Source organism: Euprymna scolopes, chromosome 11 (assembly GCF_053919585.1).
Source record: "Euprymna scolopes isolate OS-2025 chromosome 11, ASM5391958v1, whole genome shotgun sequence".
NCBI classification, from domain to species: Eukaryota; Metazoa; Mollusca; class Cephalopoda; order Sepiida; family Sepiolidae; genus Euprymna; species Euprymna scolopes.
Window position 1 is genome coordinate 117,244,418 of NC_136492.1, and position 22,961 is coordinate 117,267,378.

Consider the following 22,961-nt stretch of genomic DNA (forward strand, 5'->3'; position numbering starts at 1 on the left):
GGTGTAGAGAAGACACACTCCCTGGTTTTACGACTAGTGCAGACTAAGGAAACTGTTAAACCAGAATAGTATTTCGCTGCGTAGCCTGCTATTAGCCATTATTCCGATTTCGTTTGACCCAGTAAAAATACTACCACCCAAAAAATACCAGTTCACTTGAAGTGCAATTAATGATGACAAAGCACTTGTTTCATAACGCGTTTTCTTGAAAGCACACGAACATGCGTTATGTAGCGTCATTCGGGTTTGAAACGTGCTCTGTATACATACAGACACGCATCGATGCACAATTTCTTCGAATTTACCGATTTCTCTTACACACTATCAAAAGCGTAAATATGCAACACCAACCTCCCTCCGATTGTCACTAGAGTATCATTTGATCTACAAATATTTGCTTGCAAGAAAACGATTACTAATTCCGCGCTTGGCCACCTTTGTTTACTCTAGGGAATTTCTCAGACCAACCGGGGAATTAAAAACACCATAGGTGTAGCCTTTCCTTTGTGAAAATTAAGCATAACGATAAAAAAGCCGTATTACATTTGTTCATGATTTAGCTAATATTGAGATAGCGGAATAATCAGACAGAAACAAAACAAACGTTATTATTGTTGGGATGAAATCTTTAACGTGTTGTTAGTTTGTTAAGATGTTTAAGAATATCATATTTTAAAAGCGCGAAAATATGAAATACTTTTCTTGTTTATATCAAATTATTATTTCTATATATGTCGGGTGGAGGTGTAAATTACCTTTAGTTTAGCTAAGTAATAGTTACAATTCGAAATATATAGAGTATACACGTCATTACTACATAATTTCTACATATACACATGTCACACTGTTCCTCTTTTTTATTTAAAGTTAAAAAAATAACTTTTAAGTAAATATTCAGACTAAACAGTAAATAAAATAATTCTGCCTGTTCTACAAAAGAGTTGCTGTAAAAAGTGAATGGTTTTACGTGCTGAAAAAATAAAGAGTAACATGAATAATATCTTGGAATTTTGAATACAGTTTTTTTTATCACACACGCACACACACATTATATATATATATATATATATATATATATATTCATATATATATATATTCATATATATATTCATATATATATACTCATATATATATATATATATATATATATATATATATATATATAAATAGTCGTTTACATCCATTACTGTTACGCTGTTTTACAGCTCATCAGTGCGGTCCGACGAGTATCTACCACAAGCCAGGATATATATATATATATATATATATATATATATATATATATATATATATATATATGTATATATATATATATATATATATATATATATATATATATTTAATTGTGTCAAGTGCCTGCGCATGATATAACTGAAGTGCCTATTCACGTTGATGGTCATAATTTGAAATGAACAGAAATAATATTTGATAATCTGATCACTTGTTGCTCTGAAAGTTATATAAAACACTCTGACAACGCCATGTCGCATTGGTCTAATCTTATCCCTAATACAATAATAAAGAGATATCTTTGCTGAGTTAGCTCATATTCTCTAAAACTCCACAACAAAGGATTAGACAGCTTGTTTCACTAATAACTTAAATATAAATGCGGATGCACCTCGGGGGCCAATTCATGTACCTTTATTTTCCTGTTTTGATTAACCCGATATTCGCCCATTCTTTTCTATAATCACGGTGCCGTTGATCAATATGACGCTTCCCCCACTTAGTGAATGCTAAATTTATATTTAGTCGCCAGTATGAATTAACGCAATCTGTTTTACTATAAATATCCTAAAGATCATCTTTGAACGCATACAGCATGCAATGAAAATATAAGGAGCTAAGTCGGTAGTAATCGATATATCCAAGGAATTTGATTGTCTGACATGACGATCTACTCACATCTGTTGTATTTCTGTACAAATACTAACAAGAATCATAGGTGCAAGTCTATAAAAGGGCCGAAAATAAATTTTTAACAATGAATATATGAAACAAACCTTTTTAATGTACGTACTTGTCACTGCATGCAAATTTTATATTCAAAAAATCACGTAAATCGATCAAAATATATTTTTTTTTAAATCAAATATTATGAGACATTTTATCGATGAATGACTTCACGCCATCTTTTTAGTAATGATACAATGCTAGCGACACCTATTCGGAATGTTTGGAATATAAGATCAGCAAGGGACAGGCGATCTAATTTCCCCGCTCTAGAAAAAAAAAACTTGGAAAATTAAGACATTTATAAGTTTTTGAGGATGTTGAAAACGAAATTAACGTTTAAAATTCCAGCAGACGAGTATTTTACAAGATATGAAGGAATGTTAGTTTAAAGAAAGTTGGGGATCACTTTTCTTTAATTATTTAAGGTATAATGATCACCCACTTTATGACCAACACTAGTGTAAAACTTGAATTAACGCCGCTGAAATACACATTTGCCGATTTTTGTTGGCGGACCGTCAACGTGTGGGTGCTCAATTCACGTAAAATTCATCATATCTTGGAAACTACTCATTTGCTTGAATTTTAAACGTTATTTTCGTTTCCAACGTTCCCAAAAACCTATAAATTTCTTAATTTTCCAGGTTTTTTTTATAGAGCATGGAAATTTGGCCATCTGCCCCTTGCTGATCTTATATTTTAAACATTCCCAATATGGGTCGCTAGCAGTACATCTTTCAAAAACAAGATGGCGTGAAGTTTTTCTTCGATAAAATGTCTCATAATATTTGATTTTCTTAAATATAAAAAAAACACTTGATCGATTTACGTGATTTTTGGAATATAAGATCTTAATGCAATGCCAAGTATGTACCTTTAAAAAGATTTGTTTCATATATTTATTGTTAAAAAACTTATTTTCGACCCTTTATAGACTTGCACCGAATCATACGCTTTTCTCACCAGGAAAAACATCCATCATGGCTGGGATTTTCATTCTTAAATGACATTTTTGCAGAGCTCTATCTGTAAACGCTTTTTATTCCTGAAAGTAATGCATAATATTACGGATATTGTCGTAAACTGATGATAATAAGCTATAACCAAAGCATTTGAACAAAATCGATGCGCAGGCACCTAAGCTAATATCTTAAACCTTAAGAAATTACTTCTTGCCTACCATGAAAGGTGGATGTAAATCGAAGGATATTATATTTATACTAATCGAAACCTACAAACTTTCAACAATTACAAAAACTATCCAAACACACGTTACTATATATGATAGCAATTAAGATGGGATTTTATCCCCCATAATCCTTCTCCCAACATCTATACAATAATTTTTGTTTATGCGATATGATAATTATTATAAACCTCACCAAATACAAGAAATAACTGTACTCTAATATATTCGCTCTTATTCCTGCCCTTGTAACGGTACAAACATGCAAAACTTACAGATAATAGGAATAGTCTGATCATCCTTCGACTTATGCTGCTTCTGTAAGTATAATAAAATTCATACTATCCCATACCATCTCAATGACAATGTGATTTGTTTTATGATTATGACCATACATTTCCGGTGTATTTTCGTTTAGCTTCAAACCACGTACTTAAAAAAATCTATTTGCTTAAACAAAGCGTGTTCTCTTTATTAAATAAAGCATTATTTAATTTATATCAATGAAAGTATAAACGTAAATTCAACAAAGCAACCGGTTTCCTGTTTAGTTTGATGTTTAAGATAAGAACTATTTTAGAATGTATTTTTTACTTATGATGAGGATAGTAAGTAAAGGCGATAAGACCACTTTGATTATGGTCTGATTGTTCGGTAACATGTTTTAACATTTTACTATTATTATTATTAGTAGTAGTAGTAGTAGTAGTAGTAGTAGTATTAATAATAATAATAATAACATTAACAAAAATAATAATAATAATAATAATAATAATAATAATAATAATAGGAATAATAATAATAATAATATGAATATGAATATGAATATGAATATGAATACAAAATCTCCGCTATTCTTTTTCCCAGAAACACAATCAGGGGGTCTGGTAGGAAGAAATTGAAACAAACAGAACATCTATTAGTTATTTATTTTTTTAAATATTCATTAGAATGCTGGGGATATTTTGAGGTAAAAATATACAATTAAATTTAGCTTCATCATAAGTGACCAATAAATGAAAATAATCTAAATGTGCCGAGAAAGACTTAACTTTATTGTAGTTTTAACACAATATTCGCCTCGTATGCAAGAGACTCGGTTTTCGAAACCTGAGTTAAACTGATACGTCACAATAAAGACAATACCCGAGTCTAGGACTTAAGGTTTGTTGACTAACATGTCCTTTGGGAGATGCAACGTTCTTTAACTGTGGAAATTATGAATTCATCACTCATTATCTATAAATTATCTAGTAGTTTTGATTATAATTATTATTATATCCCAGGTAAGAAACCAATTTTACTAAATTGTATACACACGCACGCACACACACACGCACACACACACACACACACACACATATATATATATATATATTTAAAATAGTGTAGCCATCAACAAGTGTAGGTTTTTTTTTTAAGGTTTTCATCATATTTTTATTTTAAAATATTTTTATAACGCGTTTCGAGCTTAGGGTGTGCTCTCTTCAGATGTTTTCGTAAAAAGTTTTTCTTTAAAATAGGAGTTTGTAGAGTCACCTCCGCTGATATTAAATATGTTTTTCAGAGTGATGCGTGTGTTCAGATATTCTGACTCCAACTGTAAGTGTTCAAAGTGTCCGGTCAAAGTTATTTTCAAAGAGTGTTTTTTAGTCCATATGGTGAAGGTTTTTATGGGTTTTTTAGGGTTCTTTTTAAAGACTTTCTTTCCCCATATAAAGCATACACTCACACACAATCACACACGCATGCATATACATTCATGTACATGTACACATGCACACGCACACGTACGCAGGCACACACACATACATATATATATATATATATATATATATATATATATATATATATATATATAAGAATGTATTCTATATAAGTTTCATATTTATCTTTCTAGAAAAAAACCAATGTACACACACACACAATTATCCAAAGATCAGACCATTATTTTTTTCCAAGATTCTATACAGTTTTATCGATAAACAAAGACATAGCAAATACATTAGGCAGGAATTGTATTGAGATTTCATTATTTCATGACAACATCCTAATTTATCGATTCGTCCGAGATGCCAATTATGATTGAAACAGATTCAATGGAATGCAGATATTTTGTATTCCATTTCATTTCATTTGCTCTAATGTAATTTTCGGCTGCAAAATTAAAAGCCGCATTGCGTGATAAAATTAATTTAGTTCATCATTTTTAAAATTGAAAACGGTGGGACTTGTGTAAGAAAAAATAATTTAACAATTTGAATGTGAATTCAGCAAAAATCGATGTGAACCAAAAAGACTTTAAAAAGAAGAAATCAAGCACAGAAACATGAATAAAAAATTATAATGTTGAAATTTTGACCATGGCCCGGTTTAAATATATAAAAACAAAACTTGGAATCTAGATACAAACAATATATCTCATATTACCGAAATAAAACGAGCGGAACATTATGTAAACCAACGGGTAAATATTTATGTAGGAATATGGATAAGCCATTGATATTTCAGTCGATATTAAAACATATATATTCACATCCGACTAAGGAGAATAACCATTTTTTTTCATTTTTATACAAATACTTTTATTTTATGATCGCATTGCAAGAACCTAACCCCATTGACATATCAGAAATGTAGTTCTCCGATTCTAGATAAAGTTTATACAATTCGCTATCGACTTGTAAGTTTTATCTTCGTCCAGTTTGAAAGCAAATAACTTGAGAGAAAGGAAAACAAACGGAATTCCTATTTTCTTCTAAAATGTTTACCGTTTAATTTGGATTTAATCTAAATAATACTCGCTGGTTCGTACTATTAAAATGAATTCACAGAAAATCTTCCAGTAGAATTTTTTTCTTCGTGAAAGGAACGATCAGTTTGTCCTTCTCAGATATTGAGTTAAACTAACGCAGATTGGGCTACACGATTTAGCAGTGACATTTAGCCTAGATAGCCCTGAGTAAAAAATTGAACTATTGCCTTTCCTGTATCTATACAGCTGCAATTCTGACTAGTTTACAAATAATTTGTCTCTACTTATTCATATCAGCAGATCATTACCATTAAAAATGTAATCGACTTTATGACAGAGTATTCAGCTTATATCTATCTATCTGTCTATCTATCTATCTATCTATATATATATATATATATATATATATACACATATATACATATATATATATATATATATATAATGCAAAATGGCATAATGGAAACATATTAAAGGTATATGCAGCTTTCCTTCGAATTTTCGGATTTTTATCATGTTATAGCACACTTCATTTCCTTTTGAAGGATTGATTGTTTATATTTCTTTAGTTTACTAATGATTTAAATGTCTCTACTTATTTATAACAGAAGATCATTACCATTAAAAATCTAATCGTCTTTATGACAGAGTATACAGCTTCTCTCTCTCTCTCTCTCTCTCTATATATATATATATATATATATATATATACATATATATATATATATATATACATATATATATATATAAATACATACATAATTCAAAATGGCGTAATGGGAACATATTAAAGGTATATGCAGCTTATCTTCGAATTTTCGGATTTTCATCATGTTACAGTACACTTCATTTCCTTTTGAAGGATTGATTGTTGACATTTCTTCTCATGAGTTAAGAGCATAATAGATTCTCTGATTGATACAATAATTCAGTAATGGATTTTGCGCCTCGAAACGGATACTATCAAGAATTATAAAAGTCACCTGAATTAACGAATAAATTTAAAGATGGTCAACATCATGAATTTTAAATATAGTTTTTGTCATTTATTCTCTCTCTCCCTATATATATATCCATATATATATATATATATATATATGTGTGTGTGTGTGTGTGTGTGTGTGCGCGTGTGTGTGTGTGTGTGTGTGGCTTCCGGGCCTTGAAGAATGCATATATATGTATATATATATATATATATATATGTATATACGTAGGTAGAGCTAGTTATATATACATATATATATATATATATGTATATATATATATATAACTAGCTCTACCTACGTATTGAGCACTTTTGAAGTAAATACTTAAAGTTTACGCATAAATCTATACTTTCGTATATATATATATATAGTAGACCAAAGATTAAAAGAGCAAAGCCTCAGTGAAATATATTAAAAAGTGTTGTGCTCTTAATACTGCAGAGATATGATAAACTCAAAAACGGGCCAAAGGTTAATAAATATTAAATTAGTAGTCAAGTTTTTTATAGGGGGAAACATACAATCAAATAATATGTACTATTGTTTCGGGAACGTACTCCGTTTATTCATTTTATATTCACATAGAAAGCCATCAAGAAATAAAGTAACATATTCCTGGATATCGTCTCCTCCTGTGGTTAAGATTGGGAAAGACACAACATTCGGTGTGTTCCAAATCTTTACCACAACGCCCGCCATTTGTGCTGAGGAAGAGACGATGTCCAGATAATTTACTTTATTTGGCGGTGGATTTATTTGTAAATATTGAATGAATAAAGGTATATATATATATATATATATATATATATATATATATATATATATATATGTATATATATATAACGATGACTTTTGGCTGTAGAGAGATTTATATGGGTATCTAAAACGATCTTTATCATCGGGTGTGAGACCGACGGTGTTAGTTACTTGTCTAATTTAAAAGCATTCTGTAAACAAAATATAAATACTCTAATATTTTCGGAGTTTCCTTAGAATTGAGCAATCTTTTGTATTTCTTTTTCCAAAGAAAAAACGCATAATATATATATATATATATATATATATATATATATATATATATATGTGTGTGTGTGTGTGTGTGTGTGTGTGTGTGTGTGTGTGTGTGTGTGTGTAAGTGTGTCTATGTTAACAAACATTTAATTCTGCCTTTTATTTCAGCGATTTCCGATACAGTCTTTTCTATTTATTTCTCAACGCTAATATATGTACTACTTCTAATATTTTCTATTCTTTTTCAGCTCTCCAAATTGTTCTGTGTAATTGCTTCGCTTCTTAGTTCCCTTTATATTTACATTGCAGATTGCTGGAAAAGCAAAATCTACGATCTGGCAAGACTTAACCATGTTTATTATTACGGCAGCTGTCTCTCTTGTATTTTCAAGTACTGCTTCCGCTCTGTGCTTGTGTCATTTGTCTGGATGAAATGGTTGCATAATAACTGCCTATTTCACTTGATCTGTCCGTTCTAGTATTCTTTTTCGGCTAGTTTGTTGCATTCGCGTTTTTGAGTAATCGTTTCATCTATTTGTGGAAAGAGTCTGCATTTGCTGCTTTCTTGTGTTTGTCTATATCTTCTTTTATGTGGTTGTTTCTAATTGGCTTACCCTGAGCAGTTGTTATTAGTGATTCAATTTATCTGTTTAGGTGTTTTTTTAGCCATGCCCAAATGTTTTAGTTCGTTCCATCTTTTGTTATCCTCTTTAATTGTCTTTATAGCTGATTCACTTCACATTTTTCTTTTGTCGTTTTATCCATTGCTTCATCTTCTTCTTCTGTCTTCCTCGTTTTTTTTTCAATGCGTCTTGCTGTGGTAATTATTCTTTGTGAGATTTGCATTATATATATTTTTGTAATTCTTTTTTCATGCCATTCACATAATCATCATCAGCCGCGACCACGTTGTTTTTAAACACGTCGGCGATCGCAACTCTCAAAATTTAAGAGCCAAGATAATCTCGGGAAGACAAATAAAGGCAGTAGTTTTCCATTGCTTTCCGTCTTTATTCGGGGGGGGGGGCATCTTTTCCAGAGATATAAACGTGCCCCCAGATACCAACGTGGAAATTGTTACGACTCGGCGCGGTACATACATCGCCTAGCCTTAATAATTGGTCACCCATCTGGTAGTGACCCGGTTCATCGTTGTTTAACTTTGGTGATTTGGCGAGAACTCGTGTGGCAACGTGATTGTGCCTTACATTTACAAAACCGAGTCTTCTCACTCAGTCTGTACTATTCACGTAGAGTTGATCAGCATCATTATTTTGGGTGCATTGCTTATGAACATGGGTTTCTTGTACTTGTAGTCGAGTTGCTTCAGGTCTGCTTTGTTCAGTCCTATGAAAGATCGAGAATATGTTTCTGTTTATACTGTTTATATGTTTTCCTTTTTTTGGCTTCCCCTTAGAATTTAGGTTTAGTAGTTTTTCTGTTCTTTTGAGGTATTCCTTTGAAAATTTCTCTTTCGTTTCTGTTGCATTGATGGTGTCTGCTCCGTGAACTTCTGAATATTTGTAAAAGGCATGTTCACCTAGTGCCGTAATCACTCTTTGGTTTGATAATACCATGCCTTCCGGTATTTCCAGTTTCCATAATTCTAATTACAAACAGTGCGCAATTTTCCATATCGAATTCCATTCACATCTCCTGGCTGAAGATCTGGTCGTGTTAATTAACGTCTCTAGTTTATGTTTTTTAATTTGCAAAAACGTTCACGCTATCAATGCTCATTAGATAATTCCTTTTATCATCAATATTAGTTAACCTGTCTTTGGCTTCGTACTTCCCTAGTATTTATTAAGATGCATCATGGCTCTGACAAACACTCCTGTTGATAACAAATCCATTTGAAAGATACATCTTTTTATTTTAAATCCTTTATTTGTATTGTATATCTGTGCCCATTTTAACTTCTGTATTCTAATTTTCTTTTCAATAAAATTGACAATTCGGCCTGGTATTTTATACATTTTTAAGCATTCTATCATCAATGCTTGATGGATTTGGTAGTATGCTTTTTTTTTTTAGTCAATCAATGCCATGACTATATTATTTTTCTTACCATTTATCTCTTTAGACTCCTTTTTTATTATTATTATTATTATTATTATTATTATTATTATTATTAGGTTTACTTTTCTCATCTTGAATTTTATTTGCAGAACGTTTCGGGCAATGTAACTTCCGAGTCTCTCCATGTATATATTCTCGAAGTCGAATTAGGAACCAGCACAGAATTTGAAGCAGATTAATTCATTAATTTACATGATCCTGTTTTGGCAGTCATGATTAGATAGGAATCTTTTGTACTCCTCACCTATTTTTAATATCGCCCACACTTACGAATTACACTGTACATGAATTATTTTACAGCTTTTTTTTTTTTTTTTTTTTTGTTAACTGCTGCATGCTCTTGATATTATAAATATTTAAGAGTTTTTAATAGACATATTGATTTTGCTTGTATTTCGTATAAAACCATTTCTCTTCTTGGTATTACAGACAACCACAACAGTCTATATAAAAAAACATATAAGATATAAACAGATATATAATCAATAGTAAAAACAATAAAAAGAATATGCTGTTGGCACTGCTCTACTAATAAATCTTAAGCATAAAACTGATGCACACTGTCTTCAACAAAAATTGTTGACATTTTTTAACAAGAAACATTTTCAATGTTTGGTAATTCTTTTTATCGATACTGATTTGACCCTCGAATTTATTTGTTTCTAGTAACCAAGTTGACTTTTTGTTAGTTTTTAGCATCGTGGTGTTTACACCCTTTTCCATGCATGTAAAAACAGATTATGGATAAATAATAGTAATTTTAATTTGATCATTTTAATTATTGACGTTCTTCCTAATACGTGTGAGTCCTCTTCGTTTGTCTTCATGGATGTAAACCTAACTATTTCTCTTCTTCTTTGAGAGATGTCAACGCTTATTAAATAGTTTTTTTGTTTAATTATAGGGGATCCCTGAAGAAATGAATTCTTCCATATCAAAAGTTTGTATTGAGGTGACTTGTAGACGAGTGAGATTCTGTTTGGTTTGACGAGTTTTTAAAGCGGTGTATAGAATGTGTTGTCTTACTACCTCCCTTATGTTAGCAATAACTTCAAAGTTATAAGAGGATACATAGATCTCTTCGAAGATTAACAGCTTTGGACAGTTATATCGCTAGTTTTTTTTAGGAAGAATATGATTATTCAAGATATTTTATTCAGTGGTCTTTAATACTTGGAGGCGTACATGATCTTTATAAAATCTTGCAAATATTTTCATGATTTACTGCATGTATATATATATATATATATATATATATATATATATATATATATATATATATATATATATAAGACTATAAAATATATGCAGAGTTTATAAAAGTTGGTGTACCCCTCCAAAAATTAGATACCACAAAATAAAACATGTTCAATACTTTATATATACAAGCAAATGTTATTAAATGCAACTGAGACACTTTGGATTATAATTAACTTTTTTTTAATTTTTCGATTTTCTATATAATTCTTTCTATCTAAATCATATATATATATATATATATATATATATATATATATATATATATATATATATATAATTAAATAACTTCAGGTGCTAGTGTTTAATCGTTCCGGAACTCTTCATTGTAGGGTGTCACAATTTACACCAATCGATAGATTCGAACCTGGCAGCACAAGCCATCTCTGACTTAATTAGCAAAGGCCTATCTATTCGGTTACCATTAACCGCGTAAAATTATGTTGAATTTAAACATTTTATTTTAAAATGTGTTTTACTTCAGTCAGAGTGATCTAATCGGTATATGATGATCTATGCATAAGAGCTAAATTGCCCGACTTAATTCAACTGAAAGTATTCATCGATAAGAAACGAGTTTTCTTAAGGAGCTGATATAATATATATATTAATACGATAGCGTGTGTGTCACGCTTACACCTGGGTCGATTAATTGTTATGAAATTCCATAAAAAAAACAAAAAAATATCGGTGTCGCTGCTGAGGCAAAGCTAATAAAAATGATTTGTTCTTCTTGGCCTTTTGGCCATGATCAAAGTGTAGTATCTGTTCTTCAGATGCTACATTTTAATTTATTCTCTCTCAGTGGAGGGGAAATCCTTTACGACTAAGACAATTTTTGTTCCTTTTCTCTACGTTAAAAAAACGATCCTAGTGTCTAAATCTGTCCCGTGGGGAGGCATAGTAAATAGGTACTATATTTACTGTAACAAAGTTTTAATATACAAAAATGTAACTGGGAAAAGTAATTTATGATTTATTTACAAAATGCCCTGGAAATGTCCCTTCTGATTAATTATAAAATGCACTGGAAATTTATTATCTGATTAATAATTAAATGCCCTGAAAAACTCCCCTTGTGATATTTTTTTTACTTGCCTCCTCACAAGGGCAAAATTGGAAATAAGGTAGGTTAAAATTTAGGGGAAACCAGCTCCCTAAAGTGGGCACTCTGGTCAATAAGACAAATAAAAATTGTATCAGTAATGAATGATTTCTCCTCCATTAACCAAGACAAAAAAGGAGGGGGTTAGGTCACTGGAATGCTGAGACTGATACTACACTCAGAAATTCATGTTGAAGCAATGGTTGCCTAATTACTAACCGTGTTATTGTTTATGTTTTTAGGATTTAAACATTACTTTATTTCAGGTATATTTTAAACAGTAGGGTGGGGATATAAAGTCAGTCCGAAAATACTTAAACCGCTTATGATTTAAACATTACTTTATTTTATGTATATTTTTAACAGTAGTTCGGGGGATATGAAATCAGTACCGGAAATATCTGAAACCGTTTACGCATCAAAAATTACTTTATTTAATGTATATTTATAAATGTGGGTCGGGGGATATGAAGTCAGCCCCGGAAAGGGCTTAAACAGTTTACAATTTAGACATATCATTATTGCACGTATATTTTTAGCAAAGGGGCGGGGATATAAAATCAGTCCAAGAAACTGTTTACGATTTAAACATTACTGAAACAGTTTCCGATTTAAACATTACTTTATTTCAAGTGTATTTTTAATAGTGGGGTGGCGGACATGAAGTCAGTCCTTGGTTTGAATGAGAAACGTGCAAATATATACTAGCAGAAAGCCTCGCCTAGTATTGAATGAGATAGGTGGAAAACACGTACATCAGGTCGGTTGACAAGGACGCTGGGAAAATGGTAGGATCCTTCTACCGCTCCAGAAGATATCCTACTACTGATGCAATGCTCTATTCGTATAAAAGCCAAGTACGTCCAAGGACTGAGTACCGCTGCCACATCTGGGCAAAAGCTGCTAAAACAGTCTATCCTGCATTGACAGAGTACAAAATAGATTTCATGGTTTAGTGGGGGATGCCCTTTTCTCTTCCCTGCAGCCTCTCTCTCACAGAAGGGACGTTGCGACCCTGTCTTTGTTTTATCGTTATTTCCATGGCAAGTGCTCGTCTGATCTCCAATCTCTTGTCCGCCCTCGCCAATCTTTCACGATAAACACTCGTCTGGTTGAAACTACTGTCAACAATTCCCCCCACTTTTTAATTGTTTCTAAACCCAAACGTAGATTCCACGACTGTGGAACTCTCTTTCGTTTTCTACCTGACTACAACTTGGATGTCTTACAGTTCCAACATAAACACATTCTTGACAAACCGCCCCCTTATGTAAGACACTTTATCAAATCTCCAAAACAGTACTATCTCATTGATTACTGTACACGCAATAACGCTTAACCCTGAGTGGACTCCGGGCATCGATTATTAGTGACCCCCATTTAAAAAAAAAAATTTAAAAAAGAACATATGCCAGCAGAATACGAAGTTTCGCTCGAGATCGAATAAGATAGGTGAAATATATATACTAGCATAATAAAAGGCGTCATCCGTGAGTGGATAAGGTAGGTGCAACATATATACTATGAGAATACGCGAAATTGATTGGTGTGTTTGTAATGAAATAATCTGTCTATGCAATATATCAAAGTTATTATTTTAGTAAGGTGTTAGATATGGTAAGTGTAAACGATAAAAAATCATTGTCGTAATTAGTATCATATCCAATTATTATGAAAATTATGAAAGGTGGGTTAATTGATGGTTGTTTTTTTTAATTCAATAATCAGCCATAAAATATGTAAAAAAATTTAATGTTAGTAAGGGGAGAGGCGATAATTTGGTTAAAATTATCAAAAATTATTGTCGAACATAGTAACATATTCAATAATTATGAAAAATGATGAAATGCGAGTTAATTGGCCGGTGTGTTTTTAATGAAATAATCAGCCCATATATATATATATATATATATATATATATATATATATATATATATATATATATATATATATATATATGTGTATGTATATATATATATATATATTATTTTAGTAAGTTTCCATACATTTTAAATAAAAGGGGTGTAATAATATGACTGTGCCTTTCTTTACGAAAGATAACGCCCACAAAATGTCCAGCAACAATATATTACATATGAAAAATGCAGCTATGGAATTTCGACAAGTGCTGCTAGTAATTTAATATAATAATAAAATACCTACAGACACTAGTGCTTAATCCCTTATTAAATTTTAAGTTTAGGGTGTCACAATTAACACCAGACAATAGATTCGAACCCGACAACCCAAGCCATCTTTGGCTTGATTAGCACAGCCCGTATCCATTCGGCTTCCATTAATCGAGTAAAATAACCTTGAATTAAAACATGTTATTTGTAAATGTTTTTTTTTCTTCAGAATGATCTAATCGTCATACGATGATCTATGCACAATAGCTAAATTGACCGACTTAATTCAACTGAATCTGCTCAACGTTAAGAAACAAGTTTCTTAAAGGGGCTGACATAAATATTTACTATCATATTTAAATATTTAAAAAATTAATATATATATTAATACATATAAATATAATATAATATACATACATATATATATATATATATATATATATATATATATATATATATATATATATAGCATAGTTCTAAGATATAATAAACTAACGGTTTTATTCTTGCCTGACAAATAAGTGAAAATGTTACTTCCATCCGAAATAGCATTTTGACTCCGTATTTTACGCAGTTTCTTTAAACGTTTTTGTCTTTCTTCGTTCTTTTGCCGTAGTTGCAGTTGTATTTTGCCTTTGCTTGTTATCGAAGCGGTAGTTGTCCTAAGATCTTTTTGTACATTTGCTTTCTTTCCTGCTTCTTTTATTCTGATTTAGTTGGTATTTTATCAATTTTGACGTACTAGATTTTCCTCTTCAATGTTAAATGAAGGGTCCATATTAGTACGGTTCTATAGATTCCATTCTTCTATGCTAACGGAAGAAACATGTAAAATTAAAAACCTTGTATTTTTTTAAAATATTATTTTATTTTTAGTTCGTGGTTCGCGTAAGAAGAGTTTCATTGCTGGACTTTAGTCAATAAAGGTTTCGTTATTTTACATTTTGTTTTCATATTAAAACAGAATGCAAATTAATACATTCTTTTCTTATTACAAGTTAACCATGCTGGCACGAAAATAAAATCACTGACTTCTTCCCTTGAAAAAAATAATTTAATTTAGCAGAAAAATATTCGAACTTGCTCATTTCTATTGTATACGTCGATGAAGACATTTTTTGTCACTGAGAAATTATTCTGTTGTTTCTCAATGTTAGACCTTGTTAAGTTTCTCGAATAAATGGGTTTAAATTGTTTTGCCGTCTTGTAGGGTCCCCCTTACTTTATTTTATAAACTGTTCTTTAAAAATCTCCGTCGTCAGTGTTGTGGGTGATATGTGTTCCGAGTTCCTGAAGACTTTCTCGTGGCTTGTGATTTTAATTTCCATGAAATAAATATTTGTGAAATTTATTTATAACGATATAAATATTCCTTTAATACTAAGGAAATGTTCCTTCAGTAACCAATCTAGAAATATGATTATTCTTTCGATACTATAATTTTAATATTTGATTTGCTAAACCATATGATATATCGATTAAAAGTATGAGAACCAGTAAACATATGATGTTAAAATGTTATGTGCGTAAGAAATTCACGACAAAAACTAAAAGGAGAGAAAATGCATTTTATTTTATTGAGGACACGTTTGTTTCTATTAAGTATAAGTAAACGTAAAATATATCTGTGTTTCCTAATAATATTGAACTATGCAATCTTTTAACTAGAATTTTTAATATGAGTATTAAGAGATTATTTCTGTTGCTTTTTACAAACTGTTAATAAAGTTGATATACAGAAAATGAGTGCTTATCAAAAAGATAATAATTAAGTTGTAATCAATATTTTTCACAATATTACTAGATATCATAACAGTTTTCTTCTCAATAAAAAAACTGATTCAATATAAGATATCCGACTGAGGTCCTAAAGTTTGATAGAAAATATATCGACAAAAACTCTTCAGAGTAACGTCAAATTTACGAGGTGACAAAATAGCGTGTAGTAGAGATTTACTATGGCAACAGATTCGTCTTAATGTAATGGAAAAATATCCAAAGTATTTAATCAAATAAAAGAATTTTACTATGTATATAATTTTAACAATATTTACTGTTTTTATAATTAATTGGCAAAAGATAAGATATCTGTGTAATGTTGTACTGATTGTAATTTAATTTTTACTTCATAAACAAGGTTAGATGTTTAGGTAAGAGATTTGTGATAAGATAATATGAATGTTGGATGATTTTTATATTACAATTAACTTAAATCGGTGTAATTTTATGAAACCATAAAATATGTTAGTTTAAATATACTCAAATTGCTATCTATTTTATGTGACCGTGTTCTCCCTGGAGATGTTTATTATTTGAATCAAAATAATTAATTGTAACGGAATCAGGAATTTTGAAAAAAAAAAAAAAAAATACATTATTCCAGCTGAATCTTGAAAATATAAAAATCGGCCCACAAGAAAAAAAAATAGAATCTCTTACTAGTAGTGAAGTAACACATACTAACACACAAATAATTATCATGTGACCACCTTTTTAATTTTGTGAAGAAAAGCATGTTAAAACATCGGAGGAAAAAATGCAATATTTATTTTAATTCATAAGGAATACTTATTTCTTAAATTTAGATTGCAACAGCTACGACTTTTTTTGCACATAAAACTTATATAAACCAAAAAGTATAGGACTATTTCACTGACTCTAATAGTCTGAAACATTATCTAATCCACTCTTTACTTACCCTTCCTGATGTCTAGATGTATAATATAAAAAAAAATAATTCCGTGTTCGCCGAGCATTAAATACCGACTTTGTCTTCTGGAAGCCTCAATTTGATAGACTCATTGGATTTAGATGGGAATACAATGGAAACGTTGTAATGTCCATCTTTTTTCCTTCAATACAACGGTGCTGTTGGAATAGAGATATAGGATGCAGAAACCTATAAAATCCACACTTGTTACCTAAATGGTGGAGCATTTACTTCGAATCAATAACATCTCTACTAAAAATGAATGAAAGAAATAACATTAACACAAAAATAAAAAAAAGTAAAAGAAATATCATTATGATGTTATCAATATACTAACTTCTTTGCTCCTTTTCTATTTATTATTTATCACCATGTATTTATTCCTTTGCAGTTTGTATTTTTCTGGCATTAATTCACATATGTGTAGAATTCTTCAGTTAGATTATTTTACTACTCTGTATTGCGATATATTTGCCCAAATTAATTAAATAAGGTTTCTATATAATCATTTTATTTTTTTCTTTCCAAAATCAGTGTGTAACATGTGTATTACTCTTAACTTTTTTAATTATCATATTAGCCCTTTTTATGCATCATATAATAACTGATTTTAATTCTCTTATCGTGTATTTTGTACTTTGATTTTTGTTCGTGTATATTTCCAGTGGTAAATTATTATTATTGTTATTATTATTATTATTATTATTATTATTATTATTATTATTATTATTATTATTATTATTATTATTATTATTATAATTATTATTATAATCATCATTATCAGTAGTAGTATTATTATCATCCTTATTATTATTATTAGCTATTCCAATTACTAAAATCATTACAATAATGATTTTACTAACTAATGCTTACATAGTTTATGCTGTTTTCTTTCTTTCTGGTTGTATACTTCTTTTTGAAATCGCAATGCTCTTTATTTTCCGATGAGCATTTTTATATTATAATTACGCATTTCAGTAACAAACGTGTTCATGATTTTATATGAGAAAAATCTTATTAGTTGTGAGTAATGTACTAAACAATTATTTGTAATTATTTCACAACACTCCGACATTTCACTATAATTGTAGTAGTTTCATGGAGTTGCGTTTTTATTGTGCTGCATACGTTGAAATCAAAGTGATATTTATTGAAATAGATATCGTGAAATTTATACATATTCTAATTTAGGAACATCTGTCTTTTTAGGAGAATAAGTACGATACTCATGTTTCCTGGCCCAGATAATGAAGCATCTCTCAACATACGTATTTTCCCAGGTACAACTAAAATAATTTATTAAAAAAACGTCTTATTTAATTATATGAATGTTAAGATAATCAAGATAAGATTATAATATTATTTTATTATTTTTTCAACTTTAAATATTTTAAAGCTTGTACTCCGGCTGAAACAAGTATTGATATACATAACTTAGTATATCTCTACAAAGTTATACAACCATATAGTACTTATTTTCCGTCATCTCTGTAAAACGGGCCCCAACTCTAATTAGGCCTCGTTTCTTAGTGTTTTGTCCGAATGAAATGAAATTTGGTAATAACTAGTTTATTATATTCCAAACATCACATCAAAACTCTAGGGTCTTTGACCTTTTTTCTACGTTCTACAGCATATGTTCTAGATAGCATCCATTTAGATCCGTGCATTTCTTGAGACGCAGAACGTCCATGACGTTCTTCCTGACCGAATTGGTAGTGGCACTCATCGCCTCCCTGATGGCTTCCTTGAGTTATGTGATGGTTGTGGGTTTCCCTGCGTAGATTCTGTTGTTAAGATAGTTGTTAAGTAGTTGATAGTTGTTAAGATAGCCCCAATGAAAAAAAATCTGGGGAGCTTAGGTCCGGGCTATGAGGTGCCCACTCCAAATCAGTCTTGAGACTGAGAACTCGGCCTCCGAAGTACTCGTTAAGCCAATCTCAGGACAGGCTTGAGGTGTGAGAACTGGAAGCAGAACTTGCTCATGAGTGACAGGTAGATGGTCTGGAGATCACTTTTGAAGGTTTTGGGGACCTTCACATACCGCTCCTTTGTGACTCTCACTGCTGCGCCAGATTATTCGATGATGCGTCTGGCCGAGATTTCAGCCCACACTGTGCACTTAAGAGAGTGCAGGGGCTTGTTGGCTATTTCATTGGGTCTGGATGACCCCCAGAAGTCATCAGCTTTGGAGTTCGTCTTTCTATCAAGATGGAAATGGGCTTCATCTGAGGTCCAAGGAGGTAAAGGAAACGATTTCTCCTCGATCTTCTCGAGCATCTTGACTCTCATAGCCCTTCTCTGCTTCTTGTTTGAGGATGTAAGGTGCTGATATCGTTCACCATCACTCTCCTGCAAGTCTCACGGGGCATACCGAGACACTGACTTCACTTACGCATAGTGCGTTTCGGACTCTGCTGGAGAGACTCTCTCACTATTTCACCCAGCTCGACTGTTCGCTTCTTCGGACGTCCTGAGTGGCTTGGACGGTTCTCTCTGGCTGCGTTGAGGTTCTCCACGGTCCCATACTTCTCGAAGTCGTCCACCCAATTCTGAATTCTGCTTTTTGATGGAGTCTTTTCACATTCGAACTGACGCATGAAACTGTCCTGAGTTTTCTTAAATAAGCCTGTCTTGTAGTAAAATTTACCACAGTGTATTCTTTGTCCCAGCTTCCACTGAGGTCTTGCTGTACTCACGGTCCTTGATTCTGCAATGTACTGTAAAATAATCGCAATCGGTGAATAAATAATGGAGATATCACATAAAGTATACATAGGACCCGTTTTTTGGGGGTCACCCTGTATGTATCCCAATTACTCTACGTAATCCTTAACGTACATTAGTAAATTGAGCATGACCGATACGACATTAAAAATAACTATTAACTATCATGTTTGCTGTGCGTACGACATATTTCAATACGCCTTGCTTAATCGATGTGTTGCTTCGTAAAAATTGCGACTGGCTTCCAAAAAGCATCTGCAATCTAGTGACATTCTTATAATTTATTTTATTAAAATAGTTCCTAATTGTATAAAATTCAAAGGAATATTATATCTAATCCGGACGACTGTTTAAATGCATTGATATGTATTCAATAGCTTAAGTCTTCATTATGTTTGTTTCAGTCTTGCACTAATGAACAATATATTTTTCAATTCAGAATGAACAAAACTGAAAAAAAAACATCATCGAGACAAAAGAATAGTTTAAAAGAGAAGTTACCTGATTTCTAAATATCAAGAAAAATACAAATACATTTCCTTACTCGTATTAGTTGTATTCACTGGAGTACTGTTTTCATTTGGAGTGTGACTCAATGTAACCTCCGGCCTTCTTCAGGTATTTTTTGGCGAACTCAAGGACACGTGCCACTGTGATTACAGTACAAGGAATAATAAATTGTAAAAAGTAATATTCTCCTGAAGCTTGATGGTTCTATCCTCAATGTGGGCGATCGAAAAATACAATTGCGAATTACTTATGATCTCTCTCTAGTCATGGCTGACGGAACAAGTGCATACTAAACATCTATGAAGTAAATAAAGGGTGCCTCTCGAAATTCCCTCCAAATTCCTGGGTTCGGCAAAAACATTGACGAGTTTAACAAGATACACCTGAAGCAGGTCGAAGGTTACATTGAAAGAAACTGTGTATAAATCAAACTCAACATGTGAACAGTATTCAGATGAATCCAAATAATACGTATAACCAATCTCTATCTCAAGAATTGAGATATTCCTGTATTTTTAAAATATATAAATGCAATTATTATATGACAATTAAGCAATAGTAACATGGAAAACACAAAAATGAAATATTTATTTCCTGATCATCATACAAATCTATATTAGCAGGGAGAATATTCATTCAGTTTAGTCTCATATACTCGTTTGTATATTGGTTCAATTCATAAATGGGGGGATGAAAAGATAAAAACATATATATATATATATAATATATATATATATATATATATATATATATATATATATATATATATATATAACTGTGCTGTGTGATAGCAAACGAAGCTGAGCATAATATATTTTTTTATCTGTTCAGTATATGAATGTGAAAATTCTAAAAGGTATTAACACTTCTTCAAACATGTCATAAAAAAGTACGATGTACGCATGTGGGTGAGTAAAGGGATTCGTTGAAAGACAAATTAATAATCTGATGACTATGTTATAATCATGCGCACACAAACACTGATTCTCTCGGTGCGATAACTGGGATATTTGACTTTTTTTAAAATGTTTATTTTGTATATCCAATTATTTTCTTAAAAATGATTAACACATACATACATAAATAAATACATAAACACATTTCTGTATGTATATATATATATATATATATATATATATATATATATATATATCTTGTTTTTAATCATACAATCATCGTTTGTATCCTTATATTAATCTTTGTGTCCAACTATCCCTTGTAGATAAGGCAAAATAGAATTATCTCCTTATTGGCTCTACCCATTTCCACTTTACTAAACTTCCTTTATCCTACGCTTTTATTCATCTCATTAAGTAATAATACATTTAGGATTTAAGTATTTGCCTGCTAGCTTTATTCCAACTGATATAAGACGGATAATTTTAGTAATCTTCAGAAAATTCAATTAGGACGGTCATATATTTAAATGATTAGCTATAATATATTAATTCGAATCCCATCCTCATTCATATAAATGGAAACTGTTGAATATTTTTACTGTTTGTTTGAATTGCTACTGCTATCATGTAGATATTCGTATGATCAGTAATGGATTTTCGACTATATAATGGGTTCTTTCAAGCAATCTAGAGGCTAATACTGACTGTCTAATACCTCGAGTTCTTCTGGGCACTGGTAACTGGATATGCATTTACATAAATATATATATTTCTAACAAACATGTACAGACACATCGGTGTACGACCGCAGAAGATATTCGTGTAAAGACGTTATGTAAAACTGTTTTTAAATAAAAAATCGCTGATCTGTTTTGCTGTTCCAAGTTTCATAGATATAACTTTATTTTTTATTGCTTTTGTATGTATTCTTTGGTAGCTGTAAAAGAGAATAGCATTACTGTATTATTATTCCTAAGTCTGGTTCGAAACTTAAGTAGCGTTTAACTATATTATCGTAGACTAATCGAGTTAAATAGTATGCAGCGTTCGGTTGCGACTCATTGATCGTTACAAAAAAAAAACAAAAAAAATTAATCTTCTTTTCAAATACTAACATCTTGGAATTTTTCCTGTTCCAAATGTTAGTTTTAGCGATAAATAGTGATAAATACGCGACTGTTCTTTTTTTTAACTCATTTACTAGGAACATGAATGCTGTTGGAATAAAATTTGTATTTCTCGTAGTCATGACCTATGAATTATATTTTTAATAAGGAGTTATGTGCAGACTTTGTGAACAAGCTAGCACTCTATATTAATATCGGACTACTTAGCACAGTAAACAATGTCTATATAATTATCACAAACCTTCGTGTAAACAATGTTTTTGTATGAGTGCAACGTCGTTAAAATCCACAGTGCGTATTCCCATATCTATGTAATTTACTGTGGAAAAATAGATGCGTATTTAGAAAATTATCTTTTATTCTCTTGTTCAAAAAGTGTCATATTCATATTAATATTCTTTAGATGAATAACGCACAGACAAAATTTTCTATATTAACTTGTTAGAAATTGTTTTCGGTATTAATTTGTTAGAAATTTGTTTTCTTAAGCTCCATTGGCCAAAGACCTAATACAGTCG

General features: G+C 30.9%; 1 protein-coding gene and 1 pseudogene across 1 annotated transcript in view; one reads left to right on the forward strand and one right to left on the reverse strand.

The window, feature by feature from the left end:
• Positions 1–22,961, reverse strand: part of LOC145288081 (uncharacterized) — a 703,760-nt gene that overhangs the window by 230,625 nt on the left and 450,174 nt on the right. The gene's annotated exons all lie outside the window — the stretch shown is intronic.
• On the forward strand, positions 11,962–12,170 carry LOC145288366 (U2 spliceosomal RNA; annotated as a pseudogene).